Here is a 22,806-nt window from a genome sequence, read left to right on the forward strand (position 1 = left end):
TGTGCCTAAAGCCCTGCACAGGGAATTTGAAGGTTGCCTGTGTGACTTTCCACTTTTTCCAGCTCTTTCAATCCAGCTAGTCTTCCTTCCCTGGAGGGAGGAGAGGATTTGTCCCCAAATAATGGGGGTACAAAAGTGCTGAGGGGATCTTGGGTTTCAGGCTTCATTCATTACATGTCCCTGTTGGTTCCTGGTAGCTGTAAACGAGATGCTTTCTTTGAGTGCTGAAATTGATGAAGCAGGAAAAATCTAGGCTTGCTGTCCGTTCATATTTTACATCTATTAATAAGTAATTAATTAAAAAAGAAGCTGATGTTCCCATGATGGGCTGCTAAATATATGCGAGTGAAACTATTGGCATTAAAAAGAGATTTGACTGCAGTTGAGGAGTTATTTATATTTTAGTAAATCATATAAGCCCCAGTTGAGATGAGCAGTCTGTTGTTTTAGGCGCTGTACAGACATGCTGTAGGAGGTGCATGTAACCCCAACAAGCTCAGAGACTGCAGAGACAAAGTGTGGACAGAGAGACAACCACAGAAAAATTAAATAATAACTCACCTTGGGTGCAAAGATAGGGGCTGACCCAAGAAGATAATGCAGATCCTCTGCTTCCCTGTTCTTTCATTAAGTCAAGAGCTGCTTGACTCACAATTCAGCCCTTAGATTTAAATCTGGGTAAAACTGTTGAGTCAAATGTTTCATTTGCTGAAAGCTGCTCACCTCAGATATGGGTTAGCCAAAATTATGCAAAAAAAAAAATAAACTAAGAAGAAAATTAAAAATTTTGGAAAGCTAGAAGATTTTGTTTTGGTATTTCTAAACAAGGTTTCTGGTTTTGTTTTGAAACTTAGTCAATTTTAATTGAAATATATTGAACGCAAACAAAAAAAACCAAAAAAACAAACCCATTTCATTAAACACATAGGTGATTTTTGTTTGTGGTTTTTTTTTTCCTTTCCAAGATTCTCAGTTTGGTCAGCTAGCCAAATAAATCAGTTATTTGCACAACTGTAGTTCTAATTAGAATGTTGGGCCCTGGGGACTTGGGCTATATATTTCAATACAGTACATATTTATAATAGCAAGTACCCTGCCTGGTACTCCATATATAATAATAGCAAGCAGTTCAGTGCACTGGGGAGATGGGGGCGCTAGGGAAGACCCAGTGCCTTTTAGCTCTTCAAATTTTTATTTTCAGTGGTAGTTATATTTTGGAGGGTATTGCTTACAAGATAAAATTTGCATTTATTTGAGCAGCTCACAAATGGGATTCACTGCAAGGCTATCATTAAAGGGAAATAATGCAGAAGAAGGAACAAAGGATACGTTCTCGGCCAAGGCTGACACGTAGACACTTTCAGAGATCCTTGTCACCATAGAAAAAATGCTGTCTTCTCACTCTACCACAACCTCCCAAAATCCTGAAAACCAAGCAGTTGGGTACAGGGGCTGCTTATAAAGTGCTGTGACTGTTCAGCTGTATTTTTGTCTATTTGCAGTGTTTCTACCTTGCAAAAAGTGTAGTCATTTCTGTGGTCATTCCTGTCTAGAAGCAGTTTCCTCTTGTTCCAGTTCAAAGCTGCAGAGCCCATTTTCTGTGAATGACTTCCAAGGGGGAGGACTCTGGCATCGGGTATTCCTGATGGGCTTTTTGCTTGTGTAAGTGTTGCCACTCTACTCTAGGTAGCTGGTAGGAACTGAAGGAGTCACTTGAAGTTGGGCTGTATGTTACTCTTCCTCATCTTGTTTAACTGGTATGATTTAGTATTTTCTCCATTTACATGTTTCCATGAGCAATAAGCCCATAATTTTATTCAACCTTATAACCATGTTAGAGAAGCACTAATAGGAGAGGGAGAGATGTTTTCTTCCCAGCCCAGGCAGTGTGGTATTTATCCTGCTCCTTTCTTGCCAAAGAGCCCCACAGCTTGAGCTCTGGTACCCGTGGCACTCTGCCACCCTGTCTGCAGTGCCTCGTGCTGTGATTTGGCAGTGGTGATGCTCCCTCCAGGTGATGTTCTCTGCAGTGTGCAGGGCCAGAGCTGGTTTTGGTGCTGCTCCAGTCCCAGCTGAAGGACTCAGGTGTACTTCTCATATGATCTTTATGTAATGAGACAGACTTCTCCCTATGAACCTGTGGTGGGTTGGTGGTGAAGGAATATGCCTTAGGATTGCTAGGCCTTGACTGACAAGTCGGAAGGTACAGAATATTCTGGGTTGGGAGGGACCCACAAGGATCATCGAGTCCAACTTTTAAGTGAATGGCCCATACAGGGCCTAAACCCACAGTCTTGGCATTATTAGCACTGTGCTCTAACCAGCTGAGCTAATCTTAGGGTCAAGTCCTTGAAGATTAGGATCAGGCTTTCTAGTGGAGAATTCTTTGGTTTTCACTTCCCTTGACTGACGAAATGTAACTATAAAATGCACCACTGCCAGTCTTGATCTGATAGTTTAGCTGCAGAATGACATCCAGCTAGGGAGCCATGGATAAAATCTAGGAAATGAGACTTGACCAAGCCCTCTCTGACTCCCCACAGGTATGCTTTGGTGAGGTTAGCTTTATGCAGACTTTTGGAAACTTCTTTTGACATCTGTGATATCACTTTGTCCTTACCTCCAGAAGTCTGGGGCATTACTGGACAAAACAAGGGTCTGCTCCAAGCTGTCAGATTTCTTTCTCCATTACCTCCCAGCTGCCCCATTTAATACTATCTGATGGTGAATAAAGCGCTGAAACAGGTTGCCGAGAGAGGTGGTGTGTGCCCCATTCCTGGAAGTATTCAAGGTTAGGTTGGACAGAGCTCTGAGCAAGCTGATCTGGTTGAAGAGAGAGGTCCCTGCCCCTTGCAGGAGGGTTGGACTAGGTGACCTTTAAAAGTCCCTTCCAATTCAGACAGTTCTATGATTCTGATTCTGTGGTGGGTACCACAGGATTCAAGATAAGTGAGAATGTGGTAGGGAAAAAAGGTAGGTAAGATGGGTGGGACCGGAGACTTGACAAGGGGAGCTGAAAGTACACTGTCGTATACAGGAGGGTGGGCAGACGTTTCTCCTGAGTGCATATCATAGAATCATGCATGTAGGGATCTGCTTTCACTAGCCTTTCTTTGTTCAGGAATTCCGCTGTTAGATTCCAGCGGTCCTAGTACTCAGCTCAAATATTCCCATGAGAAGGAAACACGGGTCCTCCTGCTGATGCTGCTGCTGCCCTGGGGTAGAAAATTGTGGGGAAATGAAATTTTTACTGCTGGTTGTTGCTGTTCTCTCTGTGCACTTACTGCTACTGTACCAAGCAAAGGCTTGTCTAGACCAGAGCTCTGGGTTACTTATTATCCTCATAATCCATTTCCTTTTGCCAACAGCAGTGGCTTATGTGGCTAAGTCAGAAGGGAACGCTCCCTTCACAGGCAGCCTCTTTCCTATGATCTTCATTAAGCTTTGGGCCATTAACTCAAGATGCGTGATTATTTTGTTTGTTCGAACAGCAAGACAAGCAGAGTCTCCTCTGAGTGTTTCTTTCAAGTAAACCAGCATGACTGAAAACTGGGAGCTTGCCAGAAAATGTTACGTGAAATAGTAGTGGCAGGTTCATCTTAGTGTGGGCGGAGAGGGAGCAATGTACCCTCTCTTTTACTACTTCAGACATGCAGTGTCCATATGCCATAGTTGAGTTGGTTTATGGATGGAGTATGAAGGATACTACTCCCATCTCCTTCATGCAAACACTGTGTGAGTGCTGTGCAATACAGAGTCTCAGGGATATGAGTATCAGCTGTTGCTGCAGTCCAAACACATAGCATCAATATTCAGTATGCTATAGACAGTACCGTTTTCCTCCTTTATATTTAGTGTTAGTGCACAGAGCCAAATACTAAAAAGGGGGTGGGTGGGTCACATGATTAAATTAATACCATTAATTATTTAGAAACAATCAAAGGAAATACACGACATCTGGCTTTAAGCCCAAACAACTCATGGCACTGCTGTTGCCTTGTAACCTCATCTGCTCTTACTCCAGTCATCTCTCTTCTTTCATTATGAACACAGGAGCTACTTCCCCCCTACCCCCCTTCCCCACCCCTCTTTCCTGCCTTATTTCTGGCAGCTTGGAACACAAATCACAAGACTGAAGTCTACAGTTTACTGATTTTGTGTGTATAAACTCTGATTAGTTCTGTGATGAAAAGGCATCCCCCCCACATCCCCATGCTATACAATGGTGTTTGATTAGCAGTGTGTTGCAGCCATAGGTCACGTTTTTCTCCTCATCTTGATATTGGGGAGTAGCTGCTGTAGGAGGAAAAGACACTGTTGCTGCTGTAGTGCTGAAAGCCATCAAAAACACGTGTTGCAGCAGGCTGTGCACGAAGTACAGTGAGAGACGGTTCCTGCCCTGGAGAGGGGAGGGTCTATGTAGGCAGAAAAGCTGGAGCAGAAGGAACATCACGGCGAATGGATGCACTGTGCCCATGATTCTGCAAGAGGACTGTGGCAGATCCAGTCCACTGGCCTTGGCATTGACCTTCCCCTGGCTGAGGCCAGTGGTGTTAGCCTTTGTAGCTGTGGCCAGGCGTTTTTCATCAGAATGATTTTTCAGTGGAAATTCTTTTTTCTTGAAATGAAAATTTTCTTGTGGAATAACTGTTTTACCCAAGAAAAGTCAAATTAATATTTGCCAACTGCTGGTTCTAAAATACTCTTTACTCTTTTTTTCCCCCTCCTTTTCCAGGTAGTTGAAGAAAAAAATTCTAGTTTGGTTATCTGAGAAGTGTATTTTTGTGGAAAGACCTTCTCATGAGGAAGAAAGACCCATTTGGCTGATTCTTCCAACTCAGGAATAGAACATTTTGGGGCCCCTTTCCCTCAAGTGATTATATCATCATGATAAGATACTTCCATTTTCTCTTCAGCTCAGTCTTTCTTAGTATAGATGATTTAATACATTTTAATTATGAGGGTCTCATTTTCCATAGGCAAATTAATGTATCCTGAAAGGATTTTACCAGGGCAAAGCAAAGTTCTTGCTGGTCATTAGGGTTCCACTTTTCTGTGCACTAGTGAATGTGGGCCCATTTGGATGTCTCAAATGCTGATGTATTAAAGTCATTCTCATTACATCTATGTCTGTGGAGAAGTACTGACTTTCATTTTCTTGCTTTAATCCGAAAAGCATAGATTCACTGACTGTTCTCTTAATGGTTGTTGAGAGTTGCTTTGAAGAACCCTTATTTTATGAAAAGGCATTGAGACTTCTGTCACTGAGTAGAGTAAGCATCTCTAGACAGTCTTTACCTACTCTTGACTACTATTTTGAAGATGTGCATCCCCAATTATCTGTGAAACAGTATTGAAATATGCTTCCTTGGTTCTGGGAAGCTTGCTTTAGATGACTGCTCTCTATTATTTGTAGTATTCCGTAGCCTACACTTGTCCTCGGGAAACGATGGCATCAGTCGAACATATTGGGTGTGATTTTTCAAAGTATGCAGTTACCCACATTCAGTTCCTTCTGCATTCAGTGTGTGTTAACACCACCTTCAACAAAGGCAGAGTTAGGCCTATGCAGAAGGCTTTAAAAACTGAAAAATGAAACCCACCTCTTGCACCCTGGGCTATTTGCAGGGAAGAACATATGTTGTGAGTGCTTTGGCTGCTTTTCAGGGTGTTTGTTAAAGGTGCTTAGACTCTTCTCTGAGTAATGCAGTAGTTAATTTTGATGCTATGATAGATTTGTTTCTTTTATGTTGTCCCTTCAAGTTCATCATGTAAAGGTATTTTATCTCCTGGAACTAAATGTAAACAAAAATTCTGTGTATCAAATAAACTAAAAAAAAAAAAAAAAAAAACAAAATCCAAAAAATAAAACAAACTCCCCCCCCCAACCTCTTAGATTAAACTGTTCCAAGGTTTTGTTTATTTTTTTCCTTATACTAAAGCCAGTACTTTTTATTTTGTTTTCCTCAGATGTAGTCATTAAGTACAGTTTCTTGTTTATGTAAAACTTACAGTTTTATTTTCCTTTTTTCTTCTCTCCCTTTTCTATTCCCTTTCCTGACATCTGCATCGCATGTTGATGTCAAGAGCAGCAGTGGTTGGCAGTTTTCCTCAGCTTTGCAAGAGAGAGAGAGATTTGGTTGGAATGAAACCTTGCTCTACGTACAGCCTGCTTGAGATGCAGCATTGAAAGGTATAATCTCATTTTCTGTCTTGAAATCAGAGATGAAAACCACAAACAGGTAGAAATCTTGGTGCCAAACCACCTGTTGAGTCACAGCCGAAAAGCCTTTGGCAATACTTTACTCACTGTGTCCAATTGGAAGAGTTACATGGCTGATTCCCACAGTATCTGTCTGTACCTGCGAGTTTGGTAAAGAGGTTAATTCATTTGAGAAGGTTGGGATTGAAATTTAGTTAGAGTTAGCATGGCAAAGAATCTTCTGCTATTAGTCTTTCTTTTTGCCTAGAGTAGCATTCATCACTCGTATAACTCGGTTCAGCATTGAAAATACCAATCCTGAAGTCACATGCTGTGTATTAGAGAGCAAAATGAGATTTGTTGAAACAGCCTTGTGTGGAGTCCAGATCTGCAATAGCATGATATCTTAGAGGTCAGAATTGAGGTGACTGGATGAAACTGTGAAGACAAAAGTTGTGAAATATCCTGCCAGCAGCATCAGTACTTCATCTTTTGAGGGTATTACAATTCAGAAAATCACTTGAAATCAAGTTAAAATGCTGTCCTTGGACTGCTACACATACGCTCCCTGTGACATCCGCCTTACAGAAACAGCCACTGTGTGTTAATATGGCATTAGAATTTTGGACTCCACCCACAAAAATTAAAAATGTTCTTCAAATAAGAGTGATGTAGGATGCTGACACATTTAAGCCCGTATGTTCTTGGACTTGTGTCCCCCAGTGCATGAGAGAGCTAGAAATCCCAGTATTTTTCTTATTTCCTGTAGAGCCACGCTGGTAAAGTAGTAGAATGTAAGTGATGGCAGGCTGGCAGGGTTTGGACCATGAATAGCGGAACAGTAGAGCCATATTTTATACTTTTACATGCTCTTGTGTGTTCTGTTCTGTTAGTGGTACTAGTTGACTTCCATGGGTTTGCACAAGCATAATTTAGAACAGATTTGGGCCACGCTATTTATATTTGTGCAGATTGCTTCATGTTTGTGAAGCAGTTATTTCCTGTGGATCTGTAGCATTGTCCAGTGTTGCGAAATGCTTTCATATGTATATATGACTGGTTAAAACATGAAATGTGTTTTGAAGCAACATGGCAAAAAGCAGTAAAATCTGCACAGTAACTGAGCTTTGCTTGGCTGTCCGTATAATGTTCAATTAATGCGGTTACTGTGCTCTGAAGTCTCTCCAAGAATAAGAATAATGAATAAGACATGCTGTGGCCTTCTAAAAGATGCAGTTTTTCCCTGAATTTTCTAAAGTTTTCTGTTACAGATGCCACAATGACATGAGGACAGTGTAATCTGTATCTTTAGTAGCAGTAACAATGCCGGGTGTGAAGTATATCCCCAAAATCTGAAGGTGTGAATTCTAACCCATCAGCGAGCTGTGTGAGAATTCTATAGAGTAAAACCTAATTCTGTGCTGAAGAGGAACACTGTGAACACCCAGCATAAAACAGAAGATGTTCTGTTCTCTACTGCACTATCTTGAGCCAAACTTGGGATCTAAAAGCCAAGCGAGGTTCTTTCATCACCAGTCATAAAGATGCTGTAAGTCAGATTGTCCCCTCAGGCTATATTTTGACAATGTAGTAAATTGAGCTTTGGGAACTTTCTACCAGATCGAGAACTCTGTCACCTCAAAATGCAAAGCACGGATCCATTATAAATTCTCTGATGCAGTTTTTAAAATATATTTTGATGTGTTGACTTTTACCAGCAAGCTCTGTGCCTTATCTGATACCTTTTATTCCTTGCTGCTAACATTAACACTTGCAAGGGCTGGCAGAAATGGCATCTCATGCCCTCATGTGATCCAGGTGAAATCTGTACTGTGGAGTTATCCATTGATGCAGTCTGTTAAAGTTTCAGTGATAAAGCACCATCAGCTCAGTTACGTCCCCGCATTTTGTTGTCTTTCTATTCTTCCCTTAGTCCTGGAAGGTGGCACAGGCATCAGGAAGTACGAAATTTGATCTACATTACAAATGGAATCAGAAAATGTCTTGGATTTTGCGTACGTGTATCAACACTTCCAATCCGGTGAACTGTGTTGAGAAGAGTGAAAAAACCTAAGTGCTGTTTCTTGCACAAAATGAAGACAGGGAGCTACAGGGAGAGTACATGGGCAAATTCCTTTTTTCCTAAACTCTAGAGAAACTAATGAACAGGCAAACCTTCAGAGTTTTGATTTGAGGATGAGTTTGGCCGGTATTAAAATTCGTCTAAAATTCTTATTGTTTCCTTCTGCCATCCTCCCCTTTGCTTTTCTCTGTTGTGTGATGAATGTATCCTGTCCACATCTTGTGACTGTAACTTTGTGTTTAAAGCCACATTAGCACAATGAATGTCTTTACTAAATTATATTTCATAATTCTTCCAGGGAGTTTGCTGTTTGAAAAGGCAGAGCTGCTTGCAAAATCTTCAGTTTCAGAAATGTTTTGTACTTGAATGTATATGGTTTCCTTGACCTTGGTGGGCCAAAATGATTCTCAATATGAGGATCTTGGTCTCCTTGAAAGAAGAATAGGGGAAGAGGAGGGAAGAACTTTATAGTGAGATTTTTGATACTGCTGTGTTTAAAACTTAGTTTCCTGTAGTTTTGAGAAGTTTTCAGGTTTTTTTCCTTCCCTCTCTGACCTAATTAATTTTCAGGGATATCCCCAGGGATGTAATTTATAAGACAAATGAATTACACTATAAGTTTCTGTCATGGTATAAGCCCCCTTGTTTAGGGTAAATTTAATATGTTTCTGTATTCTTTCCATCTATAAATACTGATCTACCAGTGACAGTCTGTTTTCTTTATTTTTTGGAAAATTTTGTTGTCAGTGTTGAAAATACTAAAAAGATGGAAATTAAAAAGGAGAAACATTGCTGTAATTCAGCTGTGGCTAGCAAAAACCTTCTGAAGTGGTATTAGCAGAGAGGTAGGACTCTTTGCTTTGACTTTTTTGTCTTTAAAAATAGATTTTTGTACAAAAGAGTCAAATAATAACTAGTATAAAAGCCTACTCAACAGTTTTCCGCTTACTGTAAAATAAATAACATTCACCCTCAAGAAAGGATTTTTAGGAAGGAAAAGCACATACCAGTTGTATTGCTCTGTTCAGGGCTGTCCCAACTGCAGTGTTTGTATTAGTGAAGCTGCTTAACCTTTTGAAGCCCATGGATCTTTGTGCTATCTTTTCATGCAACCTTTTTTTAATATTCATGCAACCTACTGACTTCAGCAAGATAGCACACACATTAAAACATTTACCTTGGGCTTCCAAGGCTGTGCATTCTTTCCTGAAAGATTAAGGAGGCACAAGGGATAACTGCTGCTCCTGGTGAAAGCAGTAGGCGTTTTGAGAGCAGGAGCAAGTTTGCTGTAAATTCAGGCCATAATACGAGTTTGGAATTTACTTGGATTCCAAAATTTTCCAGTAGCATTGCAGCTAGGTCCTTATTCCTAAGGTTGGATAGTGACGCTGACTTTCCTTTTCACAGAGAATGAAATGCAGAAAATAGCTTAAATGGGGATAAAACAAAGTATGGTGCATCTTTCTCAGCTTTTGTTTTGGTTAGATGGAATAATCCAAGGAAGAGAACTTAGTTTGTAAAACCGTAGTAAACATAGCAAAACACATTCCAACATCAGTTCAGCAGAGTATCCAAGCCAGTGTTTAAAGCTCAGCTTGTGCCCCAGAGCCTCTGCCTGGCATGGGCTTTTTGACCCGACCATGGACAGGTTCCAGCTGCTCACCCCCACCCTGTGCAGGATTTGGGGAGGATCTTTCCGTAAGTGTGAGGAACTGCCTGGGAAATTTGCCTCAGGAGATGATAGCAGGGAAAGGGTGTTGTGCAGGGAGAGTATTTTGAAACACTGGATGCACTTTTTTTAGTTTTCTATTTCCATCCTGTGTTCCCGGCTTTTCTAAAGGAATCCTAAGTAATTTTAAAACAGAATTACTTCACTAGCAGTTGTGTGGCCCTCATGAATATAACAAAGCCTGACACTCCCTGTCTCGCTTTTTCTTGAGGTGCTTAACCATCTTACAGCATTTTAAAAATCATCCTTCTGCATCCAGATAGCATTGTCTGTAGTTAAATATAAGGTTCAGAGGTAAATATAAAATAGTTATTTATTATAGGTCTGCATTAACTCTGCCTTTTTTTTTTTTTTTTTGAGATGATAAGTTATTTTCTTTTCCTTACACAAATTATAGCAAACACAGTGCTATCCCACAGTCCCCAGCTTCAGTTTTAAAATGGATCAAGTTTAGGTTCTGACATAATTGGCAGAGTACCATCGTTTTTCTACCCCTCCCTCAATCTGGGCCATAATTGTGGATATCCTGTGGACTGCAGCCCAGAGACTGCCAGTGCTGGGAGCATACGGAAGGGAAGAGATGATGGCAATAGCTCTGTAGCTTGACCTGACATTTGCATTGTTTCTTAGTCACTCAGTGTGATGAGGGGAGCAGAGGGTTTGGCATGAACTGTAAGGAACAGGCCATGATTTGGAGGAGCAGTCTCCCCTACCCGGCTCAGATGTTATTAGTAGGTGCTGTTTGCACTTCAAAACATATAGTACAAAGAAGGGGTATTTTAAATAAAGAGAAAGAAAGCAAATAGATAGAGAAAGTCGTACTCTAGGTAATTCCACTGCCTGCAATGAAGTTTCACTGGGGATAGATATTGACCCCATAAAATCCCTGGGTCACAGACAGCCTTATGACAGACCCTGATAGCTTTGTGAAGACAGATTATGTCAAGCCCTCAAATTTGGAAACATAGCAATTCCTCTGTAGTAAGATTGCAAATGAACACCCATTTGGAGATTGCCAACATTATCACAGTTTGTCAGGGTGATCTCACAGCCCACAAAGCGCCGTAAGAGATTGCTTTACAAGTTCTGAAAGATTAGAGCGTTGAAGTATTTGACACTGGAATGATGCTTTGATGCCTGGCTTTGTCAGTCAGCCAGACAAATAAATAATATCCAGTGTTTTTATTAGTGTAAAGCATAACAGGTAATAAAAATGTATGGAGAGACACTTTCTTGTTGCAGCCACAGGGAGCACAGAAATGTAGGCTGAGAGAGAATGGGATGTGTGAATGTCAAACCCCTCGAACAGGCAGTTGTGTGTCTGTGTGGGTCAGTAATTTATTGCTATTTCAGCAGGTACTAGTTCAAAGCATTAGAATTATTGCATGGCTAAATGAAACAGCAGAAGTATTTGGCAATCTTGGATTTTGGTCATCCAATGAAGCATGAAAACATTTATTCTGGTAAAATAAGGTTGGAGTGTTAAAGACCTGGGCTGCAGAAACCATGGGTTCCTCTCATGAGTTGTGAGAGAGAGTAATGTAGTTGTACATGGAGGAAGTGGCATGGAATAAACAGCAGAAGAGTATAAAATCCAACATTTCTTCACGGCCTGGAATTGTGGAAAAGCTTTCGGGTAATATGGCATGCTCAGATTTTTGTTAAGAGTTTCAGGTCTCTTAAAACTTAAGAGATCAATGTGAGAATAATCTACAAGCATGAAATTGGTGTTTGGGACTTTCTATAACAACTGAACTTCATAGGGTACCGTTCTCCAGATTCCTTCCACATTCAGCCCAGATTTCCACAAAGGATGCCTAGTCTGAAAACCATTTGTGGAGCCTCAGATGAAAACCATTTGCACTCATAAACAGCTCCAAACAAGGCAAATTTGTTAATCTTTGTGCTTTGATACAAAGCATCAGTATGTTTTTGTATATACCAGTCTTCCACCAAAGATGGAACATGGATCTGACTTACGTCAATTTTTAACCTTTAAACTTTCTGGAACAGAAGGTGTAAGATGTGTGTTTGTTGCACTCCTTCATTCTTACAGAGCCATGAAGTTGTAGAAATGTCAGATCAGCTACAAACTTCTGCACCTCTGATGCACCTGTAGTTAGAAGACAATCATCTGCAGTTGTCTCCCACCTGTAGAGCAAATCATAGTTTGTCCTTAACCCTGGAGAGCTTTTGCCCCTATTTCCCTTATTTCTCCACACATAAGGGCAGCAGAGTGCTTACAGGTACCCAGGCATTAGTTAATGACTGCTTACACAAACGTGGAGAAGCTTGGAAGAAAGGCCTGGTGTAAGGGCATGGAATTATTATGACTATTATTAACCGAATTCCTAAACCTAGACGATGTATTTGCACATGTAAGTAATTATGATGCACTTCAAGGCATTCTGTTTGTAATGCTTTGTAATGCTTTGCTCTCCATTTCCTACAAATCAAATTACTCAGGGATAGATTTGATTTCCACATCATTTTGAAAATATTTTCTTTTTCTTTTTTTAATTTCCTTTGTATTAATTTTTTTCCAAGTTCAAAACACAACCAACTGTGACTAAATGCATAAACCCAAACAAAAACCCCCTAAAGTATAACAAAATTAAAGACAGCCTAAGATGATATGCAGCAAACAATGTAAATCATACCTCACAAACATGGTTGTAATAATATACCTTATCCATGTCTGATCCACTAATAACAAATACTTATTCAGAGAACAAATAACTCATTCTTCTTCTCTGAGAGAGAAAGAGGCAAGACCCAAATTCAAATTATATCTTACAGTCTAAACAAATATGAAAAACCTGCCAAATCTTCTTATAGAAATCCCAACAATCTTGTGTTTTCTTGGTATCTTTTGGGAATAAGGGGATTGGGAGGAGGGGAAAGAAAGGCCAGCTTTTGCTGGAAATACGTGTCCTGATCCTGTAGCTATTCCATGAGAATTCCTTGGTGCCTTCTGTTGAAAGGTTTCTCTTGCGAATACTGGATTCAAACCAAAACCTTAAAGCACAGCCTATGGTTATTTTTAATAATTAGGGATTTTCTCCTCCCTTATAAGAAGTTTCTTCAGAGTGTTGGGTTGACTAACAGATTACAAGTGAACTCTGGTCAGTTTATAAAGTTTGGTACAAGAATAAAGACTGTTATTAGACATTAATGAATGCTTTCCTTTCTCGCTCATGTCAAAATAGGCTTTTGACATCTTCACATTTTTCCTTTTTGGTTACATAAACAACTCCTGTTTGGTTAACAGAATAACATTATCCTCCCTGTCCTACACTGTGGCTGTAGCACCATCTTCCCTAGGCCCCTGGTCCCTTCCCTGTTGTGGAGTCAGTCCGGTTTGGTTTAGTCCTGGGCCACGAGTTGCCATCAGTGTGGTAGTTGGCACAAGTGCTTCCCAAAGTGGGAAAAGGCAGATGTTCAGGTGTCTTGCAAGCCATGGCACACCTTACCTGCCACACAGCACATATTTGTTGACTGTGACCAGGTCCTGACTCAGCTGGCTGCAGTGCCAGCTTTGCTGCTTGCCCTGTCAGTGTGCGAGGAGCTCTGGCCTCACTGCCTGCTGGAGAGAACTCATGCCTAATGATGTTTAAAGAAGCTGAGTATTTTCCCTCTCATGTTAGACTTTGGGGTAGAAAACAGTTGTCTGTCTCATGTCTCTTCTGTTGCCCTTGTTGCACCTCATGCTCCTCACTCCTTCTCTATGGGCTGCAGTCCTTGTGGGGAGAAGAAATGCAGTCCTTTGCCTGTGTGTGCTGGTGAAATCACTGCCTTGCAGGGGCTCTGTGCTGGGAGGTGTAGCAAGGGGTCTCTTTGTGTCTTTTAATTTTTCCTTGAGGCCTCTTGTCATTCAGCAGCAGCCCCAAACTCCTTGCTCCTCTCCCACTGTCCCCGCATGTCTCTTCAGCTGCTGATCTATGCAAAATTCCCCCATGCTACCCCTTGCCTGGGGTGGTCCTGCAGGGCTATTTTCTTTGCCTGAGAGGTTATGGTCATGGATTTTTCAGTTTCTAGGTGATACTTCTAATCACTATTACTGCTTGAAGTTTAAAAGGCACTGTTGGCTGAGTCCAGGCTGCCTCTTGCAAGGACCCACTGTCCAATACATGTAAATGTATTAGGTAATGTGTGCATATCAGAAACAAATGGGAGATGAATAGGACCACTAGAATGATGGAAGGTAATGAAGCATTTTTAGAGCCTTCTGTATGGTATTTGGCATATTTGAACTTCAGTTTAAATTCTATCAACAGCAATTTGCACTTAAAACCAAACCCATAGAAATTTCTCAGCATCATAGCTGAAAAACATGTCTTAAAAATGTGAGCCAAGCATAGCTGGTACAGTGTCATGTCCCAGTGTGAGAGATCCCAGATTAGTGCCACTTAAGTTGTTTTGGTTTTTTTATTGAGGACTACCCAATTCCACAATCATGACTTCCAGCAAAGATGTTTTCTTCCCAGATCAAAAATATGAACCTTATTAGCTGGAATGTAAAATGTAAGAGAGAAATGGCTGTATTGGCTGCAGAAACAGAGATCCCAGTTTCAGATACAGACTAGTCCCCTAGCAGTGGGCTAACAGCATTCACCTCCTTTTGAGTACCAGAGAGAAAATCTTAATGCACTTTGTGTGTATTCTCTTTGAGATTCTTATTAAATGTCAGATGCTAGGCATTTTCTCCTATACATCTGTATAAAGTCCTGTCAGGGGAAAGAGGGGTTTGGGAAAAGGGAGGATGTTTATAGAACATGTTCTGAGCGGTAATGCAGGGCAAGTTGACTTCTGTGGTAGTTAGACTTGAGAGGGAAATGGGGTAATGAGAAGTTAATGTATAGGCAGAACCTCAAAGGTCAGAATTAGATTATATTCTTACTTTTTCATAGTAAAGTTACCTGTTTTATGAAGCAGTGTCCTAGGTATTTAGCCTGTAATATTTTCATAAGAATGCATTCCTATTTTCAAAGAGACAAAGAGCCCAGAACATGGTTTAGGGATTGGAGAGAATGTGTATCAATCACATCTGAGTAACTATTCCTTGTACTGAAATGAAAATTAAGTTTATGATACTGGTGTCATTCTTTGATTGAGAGGCATCAAGCTATGGAATTAAGCTTATAGTGCCTGTCATTTAGCTGGGCTTTGCTTTAGTCAAGTTGGCCAAACTATCAGAGAAAATTAGGCTTCTGAATTTAACCTTTTAACCTCTTGTTTCTAGCACTGCAGCACATCACTGCGCTGCCCTGTAGCACAAGAACTGCTTAAAGTACTGTTCAGAACTTGAACTGGCAGTGTGCTGGTCCAGAGCTGCACTTCGGCACCCTCAGTAAATCTTTACAGATCAGGGTAGTAATTTAAATGTCTCTTGAGATCTTGTGTCTTGTCATGGTTTTGCATATCTCTCAACCTGTCCATGATTATGGTTGTTTAAATGGTTTTGGATTTTAACCTTGCTGGATCTTCCCTTAAAAGTTCCGTTCGTTTAGTCAGCGTGGAGATGGCGCCTCTGCTAGAGCTGCACACGGCTTTGCATTTGTGTCTGCTTTTTGGATTCTCACAGGAGATTTGTTCAAGGAGACTGCATTCATTTTCAGTAGACATATCTCCTGTTGCACAAGGGTAATGTGGAACAGTTAAGGTTGCATTTATTCTGCAAGAGCTGAACTGTAACTCCCACTAGCAGAAGATCAGGATCCATGTAAGTAGGAAGAATTTGCTTATTTGTCGGAAGACTGTGGTGAGGTCTTAAGATACAAGACCTCCTCTGCATCATAGCCCCAAGCAGTGCATTGTTACCAGAGGGTGGCAATAGCAGATGTTTGTGACTGGCAAGACCAAGCCTCCAGTATGATCAGGAAAATCATTTTCAGCAGAAATTTCACTTCATTGTGCTGAGGGGAAGTGAAGCACCATTTATTGACACAACTGAGGAGTTTTACATTCTGTTGTGTTATGGATGGAGAAGAATAGTAAAACAGCTTCTACTTGCCATGTTCTCAATGCAACCACCAGTTATAGGGAATTAATTAGTCATGCACAGTACCTTCACAGGCAAGGTAAACTTCTGTAATACATAGCATAGTCATCAAACTCTCTGCATGCACAGCTAATCTGTGCAACTGTTTCCTGGGTCATGGTCTGGTGTGAATACAGGTGTATATTATTACTTCCCATAGTTGTGTCAGTGGACAGCAAGAACAGACATACAAAATCTTGGGAAGGCATCAGAGCAAACAGGCACATGTTCTTATCTCTCCATGCAGTCGCCATGTATCAAAAGCACAGGCAGACAATACATCATATGTGAGGGCAAAAAACCCAGACTGCACCCCATGCAGCCATCACACCTTGAAAATAGACATAAAATGTTAAGTCAATATGAATACACAGCTCCTAACAGCCGAATAGAATAGATCACACCACAGCCAGGTACATCTGTTCTCGGCACTAACCATTATCATTAGCTTAAACCACTTAAAATCACTGAGCTTCTTCAGGTCTGGGGACAGATTATAGCAGGAAGAATCTGCTAAATAGATTTAGCAATGTTGCAAGCGGGGACCTTGACTACATTAAAACGATACATTTTGCATCTCAAAGGCTGTAGGCTGTTTTCAGAGGAACAGTCTGAATGAAGAATGACACTAACACTGGATAGCAATTTCTTTATCACTGTTTAAATACGAAGCTTGAAACCCTTGGACAAACAACTGTGCCAAACTGGAAAACAATTTGCCTGTGAAAAATCAGGCTTGCAATGTATGGCAAGTCATCAACCACCCTGTGTTCTTGTCAGACTTCTGCATAGGCTGGACAGACTGAACTGTGGCTGGACTTCAGACTATGTGGCTGACAGAAAGAATCAAATCTCTCTTCTGCAGGAAAAGAAACAAAAGAAATAGCATACTTCTCCCTGTCTCTCTGTGTTCACATGCTTGTGTCTGACTGCTGTTAAATGTGAGATATGGGTTCTTGCAGAGACTGTCAAGTCCTGAAAGCTCAGAGGAGGTTTCAGACACAAACAAACAAAAAAGCAGTTTGATGTAAGTACAGCAGTGACTACTAAGGTGGTACTGCTTCTTGTTTAAGACTTGCTCTGAAGGAGCTGATGAAGAAGGTATGTGTCTGGTATGTGAAGGTTCAGTGCCTGTCTCTTCAAAAGAAGTGAAAGTGGAGATAGGGCATAAAGACCATGATAGAAAGAAATGTATGAAATACTATTTTTGATGATGAAGAATGTTTGGAAGATGCAAAAGAGAAAAAAATAGACACATATGTTTTGCACATTAGCTAAAAACAGGTCCAAAGGAAGGTAAAGGTTTAGCCTGTATTCTTATACTTATTGTCAGGAAATTGTTTGAACTGAATGAATGGCCGTGAAGGCCTAATACCTCTGCCAGAACTTCAGTGGGGTTCCATATATCTTCACCCAGACTAGGAATTCTTCAAGAGCACTCCAGCTATTAAGAGAAAAAGCAATAGCAGGTACACATGGAAGGGCATCCTGGTTTTTAAACAAGCTCACTCTTTTTTGTATCTTAGCAGAGAGCTGAGATCCCATCTTCCACACTATCTTTTCCATATCTCACGCCATTTGGTCTCATGGCACAAATTTCTGAGGCATTAAGCCTAACAGCAGTTCTGTGTTTCCCCACAACAGAACAGGCTGAGTGTGTGAAACCCCCTCCCCCCTTCTGATAAGGTGAAGTGTCTTTGTTTTCACCACCTTGACCCGGAGTTTCTTAAGCTGTTTTTCCTGTGTCTGAAATGCCACATAATCTTCCCTTGCAAGCTCCTGAGAATGCTTCCTGGGGAGGGAATCCTTGCCTTTGGAGTTCTGACATGACCTGCACACAGTGTATGGAGGTCCCTAGAAAACTGCTGTCAACAGCCAGGCTTCTCTGGCACAACCATCCTCTCGGTGCTAAAGGACAATCTGTCACTTGCTTGGGAGGCAGTCTGAACCCGTGCAGTTACATCCCTGAGGAACTGGTGGTTGGTGTATACATTACCACCCCCTGCTTCCCATGGGAAGCGTATTTCTTTTATCATGTCTTCTTAAATATAAATACAGAGCATCAAGCGCATAAAAAAGCCTCTACCAAAACAGGAAACCATATTGCACCCAGTTCTGTCTCTGGAGGAAGGAAGGAGTAATTCATGATAGTTATGTTGCATGGCACACTCAAAGCAATATCCGGATGATGCTCTGGTGGAAGGACCATGGTCAGAGAATCAGGACCGGAGTAGGGCAGGTCACCCTGGCAGTTGGGAAGGACAGCTCATGATGAGAAATAACCCATGGTATATGCCTGTTCATTCAGCCCCAGAATGGGGATAGGTGGAATGTAATCTTTTTAAGAAAAAACAACTAATAAAGTTGCCAAGAACAGATATTTTATAATCTGTGCTAAATCTCTGCTGGAAAACATGAACAGCAATGAAACTGAGAAGACACTAAAAGAAATTCGGGGCAAAGTGCCAGACGCCCAGACGGAAGCAGAATGTGGACCAAAAAGCTTGCGACAATTGGGTAATTATGGTTTATGAATTTCAGCTTTAATCTGTAGTTCAGTGAGTCCTGATTAAATATCTGTTAAACACAATTAAAGTTTGTTTTTGTATTTCACCGTCTTGATCAGAATAATTAGAGACTGCGTGTTTCATGTCAAAAGTAGCAAGAGGAATTTTAGTGAATGAACATCGTTTTTAAAAGCCATTTGTAGCACCAGCTGTTGGCATTATTTTATATTTTAGTGTTATCAGCATAAAGATGGGTCCTCTCAATGCTGAATGCTTTCCAGCAGGGCTAAGATTCCCGGAAAGGCGTGATACAGTCGGAACTGTGCCGGGCCACGGGGCTACGCAGAGAGCCTGGGTGGGACTCTCTTGCTACGATGTGAGACTGTGCACTTAAGCACTGGAGGGTGCGAAGTGCTGTGAGCAGGTCATGTAGCGCCCAGCCTGCGCTTCTGTGCCAAAGATGTTTGAGATAGCAAGTGCGATGAGTGATAGGAAGGATCATTGGAAAGGGCACGGATCTGATGAGCTGCATTTGGATTCTCTCATCGCAGTGTCTTATCAGAAGCTCCGGGTGTCCCAAGGGTTAGGTGTTAGAGCGTTAGCCCAGAATGATAATTGTGGCAGCGTTACGAGTGCTCTTGGGAAAGAACCCTTAAACTGTGTGGTGGTGCCTTAGCAAAGGCAACAGGCTGCAGTGATGGCCCTATGCAGCTACTGAAAAGGATGGGTTTGCCCATGCCAGCTGCTGCAAGGACTTCATGTGTTTGTCTTCATCAGAAGCAGTTCTGTTTAACCGAGGAGAGCGAGTGAAGTCTACTAAGTTGTTCCTCAGAAGAATAGGAGATAAACAGTGTTGTGGAGGAAAAGCAGGATAGTTTTAAATAAAGGGAAGGCACGCTGAGATATAGAGCTCCGTCTACGGAAGCTGGTTTTTTTTTCAAGAACCTGAAATGTATCTGAATGTCACCTGAACGTAGTCAGGGTGTATAAATAAATCTGGGGGTGGGGGGAGTGTGCACAGGTATATGGCTGACCTGGTTTTAGCCTTCATCTGTCTCTTTATACCGGCAAAAATGAATCTTCAGTCACACTTAGTGGTGCCTGAGGAGGGCGAATAAATCTCAAATATCATAAGCTAAAAATTGAAAATACCTACTAAAGAGACTTGAAAGACAGTGCCAGTTTCTCCTCTTGAGAATGTGTTTTGCTCCTCTATGTTTAGTTTACTTCAAATTATATGGTTCCTTTGGCCTCTACAGTTTCAGCATCTTTGCTGAGCATCAAAAGAAGGAGAAATGCAAGTGTCCTGTGTGGGGGAGACAATCTTCAAGCACAAGACTGAGACCACAGTCCTACTAAGTAGTCATCCATTAGTAACAGCTCTCAGTCACCAGTGGCCGTGTGGAGGGTCTGTGTGGCTCATTACCATCCTGCAGAACCACTTCATTTGCTGGCAGCTTAATGATTCAGTAAGAGACTTGCTCAAAAAGCGCAACTCGAAATTCAAGAAAGGTATTAGCTTATCTATAGTTTCTTTTTTTTTGAAAGCACTGGTCAGTTTCTTAGTACGGTTTCACCTACCTTTCCAGCTAAGGGGGGGAAACAGTGCCAGAGAAAACAGAATTTCTAAATTAGCCTTCCAATAAAACTATAGATCTATTAATTCCTAAGTGAAATCAAGGTTAATGGTGAAAGAGTTGAACAGAACTTAAAAATCAAAGATACTTTGGAAGACAACATCAAAGGCATATCAAAATATGGTGGTCTTTTTATAAGCTGCAAGCCCTGAAGAGATGGTGCCCCTAATAGAGCTGAGGGAGAACGGATCAAAGTGATGATCACATGAGTCTTTAAAGTAGAAAGAATATGTGGAGTGAATCTATGAAGAGACAAGTTTTGGATGAAACTTGCATAGCAGTGGGATCATTTATCACGTCTTGAAGCCCGGGTACAGTACAAATGATCAGATTTCACCAGGGAAGGAGGGAAAGGATATTCGATTCAGAAGAGGAAAGCTAAGACCAAGTGTCTATCTGTGGAATAACAATATCTGTGTTTAAATGTGTGTATATTTACATATATGTGTAAAAACAAATGCTTTTTTAAAACATATATTTTATTAATATTAACCATACCCACTTTCTTCAGGAGGAATATATTCTGGTGAAACAAAAGAAATCAGTGGGATTTGGTTGAGTATGATTTTTTATTTTTACTTCACAAAGTTACAAGGAGAGGAGGAATGGAGTTAGAGCTTTTCTGTTATCTTCTGTTGCATTTCTGAATTACTCTGACTTTCCCTTGGAACCAGCTGCTTAAGTATATCTCATCAAATGGCTGAGCTTGTCCAAATCCACTACCCTTATGTCTGAGATTAAAAAAAAACCAGGGCAGTGAGTAGGTCTTAATATGAGTTGCTTTATGTGGGGGTGGGGAAATGGAAATAGTGATTTATAATTCAGTGTGTGTAGGCCTTTCACAAAGTGTATACAAGCCCAGTACAAAAAACCCAAGCTATTTGTTCTTTTGGCAAAGGTGTGCGTAGTTCTTCCGCAAAATTTTATGCTATGCCTGAGGGTCATTTCTTTTTTAAAGAAGCACTGACAGCTGTGATGAATGGCATTACCTGGGAAGAGGGAATATCTAGATGTTTAAACAGATCAAGTATCTTCTTATAGAAGAGTAAACATTAGGTCACAAATCTGACTATTCCACTTTCGTGGACAATCAGGATCAATTCTATGCTACTTAAATGTGAACTGGAAAGGTTTAAGTGTAGCTGCATGCTGACATTAACAGAGGAGGGTAGTTCATAACCTGTGTGCATTGTCACAGCTATCCTTTTCCATGAAGTCATGGATGAATGCCATGTGCCCATGTTGAGTTGCCTCCTTGTCAGCAGGCGAGATTGCCCGTCCATCACTATTATCTACAGCGAGGCTCATTACCTGCCAGCCAGTAAACATCTCACTCTTGCCATCTGCATTGAATTACAAAGTGACTGGAAGAATCAGGGTCAGTTTGCCTTGCAGAATGATTGTCAAGTTCATTTTCATCTTTGGAGGCCCTTTGGAAATGGGAAAGATGGTGACTGGGATGGGAAAAAGATGATGTCCATTACCCTCAGCCGTACAAGCTGACTGATGCTATTCTTTACATGCCTTCAAATTGTCACAGCTTGCAGGTGAAATAATTTCTTTTATTCTTGACTGGCTCTATCATTTGTGATAAATAGTGGTGCCATTTTCACATGAGTGGACAATGTGTTCTCTCATTCAGGAAAGATTTTTTTTTAATAAAAGCATTAATTGTACTCAGTACAAAGACATTTCCCATTGACAAAGTTCATGTCCAGCCCATCAGTGGTGCATTCAGAGAGGAGGGTAGTGTATTATAGTAATTTTTGCTGTTAGCATTTTGCCAGTCAGTGGGGTTTTTTTAAAGCTTCCAGGTAGCTTGACAATGATTGTAAACCTTGATGTCACTGCATGGGCTTACAGTGAATTCTGAGCATCTGCCTTAGGGAAGACAGAATCTATTTCGTGTGGCTGTTAAAGGAGAACATAAAATAAGTGGGGTAGATTAAAAATCTGTCAATAATTCTTGATATAGGGTCTGTTGGTAATGTACAGATAGATTAGATGTCCTACTGTTGGTAGTGGGAAGGCAGACAGGGGAACAGGAGTGTTTGGAAACAAAAGCCATTCTAATGGCTCTTCCCTTTGGCTTTCAGGACACACCAGGTTAGTGCAGAACCTGGCCGTGGGCTTGGGTGTCTGTCCTTTCTCTTTGGCCTCTTTCTCTCAGCAAAATGCAGAGTTTTAAAAAAAAAAAGATAAAAAATAGAGTGATATGCGTTTGGTATGTCAGCCAATGGCCACATGTGCAGTGAGGAAATTTTCTCTGAGAGCTCCCAAAGCTCATAATCATTGTGCAAGACATAATTATACTCTTCAGAAATCCAGATCGGTCCACAGTAAGGGGAGGATGGGAGGGAATGTTACAGACGGATTTTAACAAGTGTATGTGTCTCCTTTCTGCAACAATTTTGGTCTTAAGTGCACTTGGCTAAATTCTCATTCTCCCCCGGGAGGGTTACTGGAGGGATTTCCAGGCTTTTCTGTCTGCCTGCAGCAGGCTCATGGGGAGCAAACACGCTGACTACCATTCTTTGCACCTGCTTCAGAGAGGGGCAGCGTACACTCCCAGATGCTTGCCTCAGGGTGTCACACGGGATGGGGGGAT

The 22,806-nt window shown here is 41.2% G+C and overlaps 1 protein-coding gene across 1 annotated transcript in view; it reads left to right on the forward strand.

Moving 5' to 3' along the window:
* The window catches only part of ZBTB20 (zinc finger and BTB domain containing 20), a 449,829-nt gene that overhangs the window by 279,027 nt on the left and 147,996 nt on the right, over window positions 1-22,806 (forward strand). The window contains exon 6 of the transcript XR_552321.2: window positions 6,093-6,193. The gene's annotated coding sequence lies outside the window, so the exon portion shown is untranslated. The remainder of the gene's footprint in view (window positions 1-6,092; window positions 6,194-22,806) is intronic.

The sequence above is a fragment of the Corvus brachyrhynchos genome, unplaced genomic scaffold, assembly GCF_000691975.1.
Source record: "Corvus brachyrhynchos isolate BGI_N302 unplaced genomic scaffold, ASM69197v1 scaffold3, whole genome shotgun sequence".
Classification (NCBI taxonomy): Eukaryota; Metazoa; Chordata; class Aves; order Passeriformes; family Corvidae; genus Corvus; species Corvus brachyrhynchos.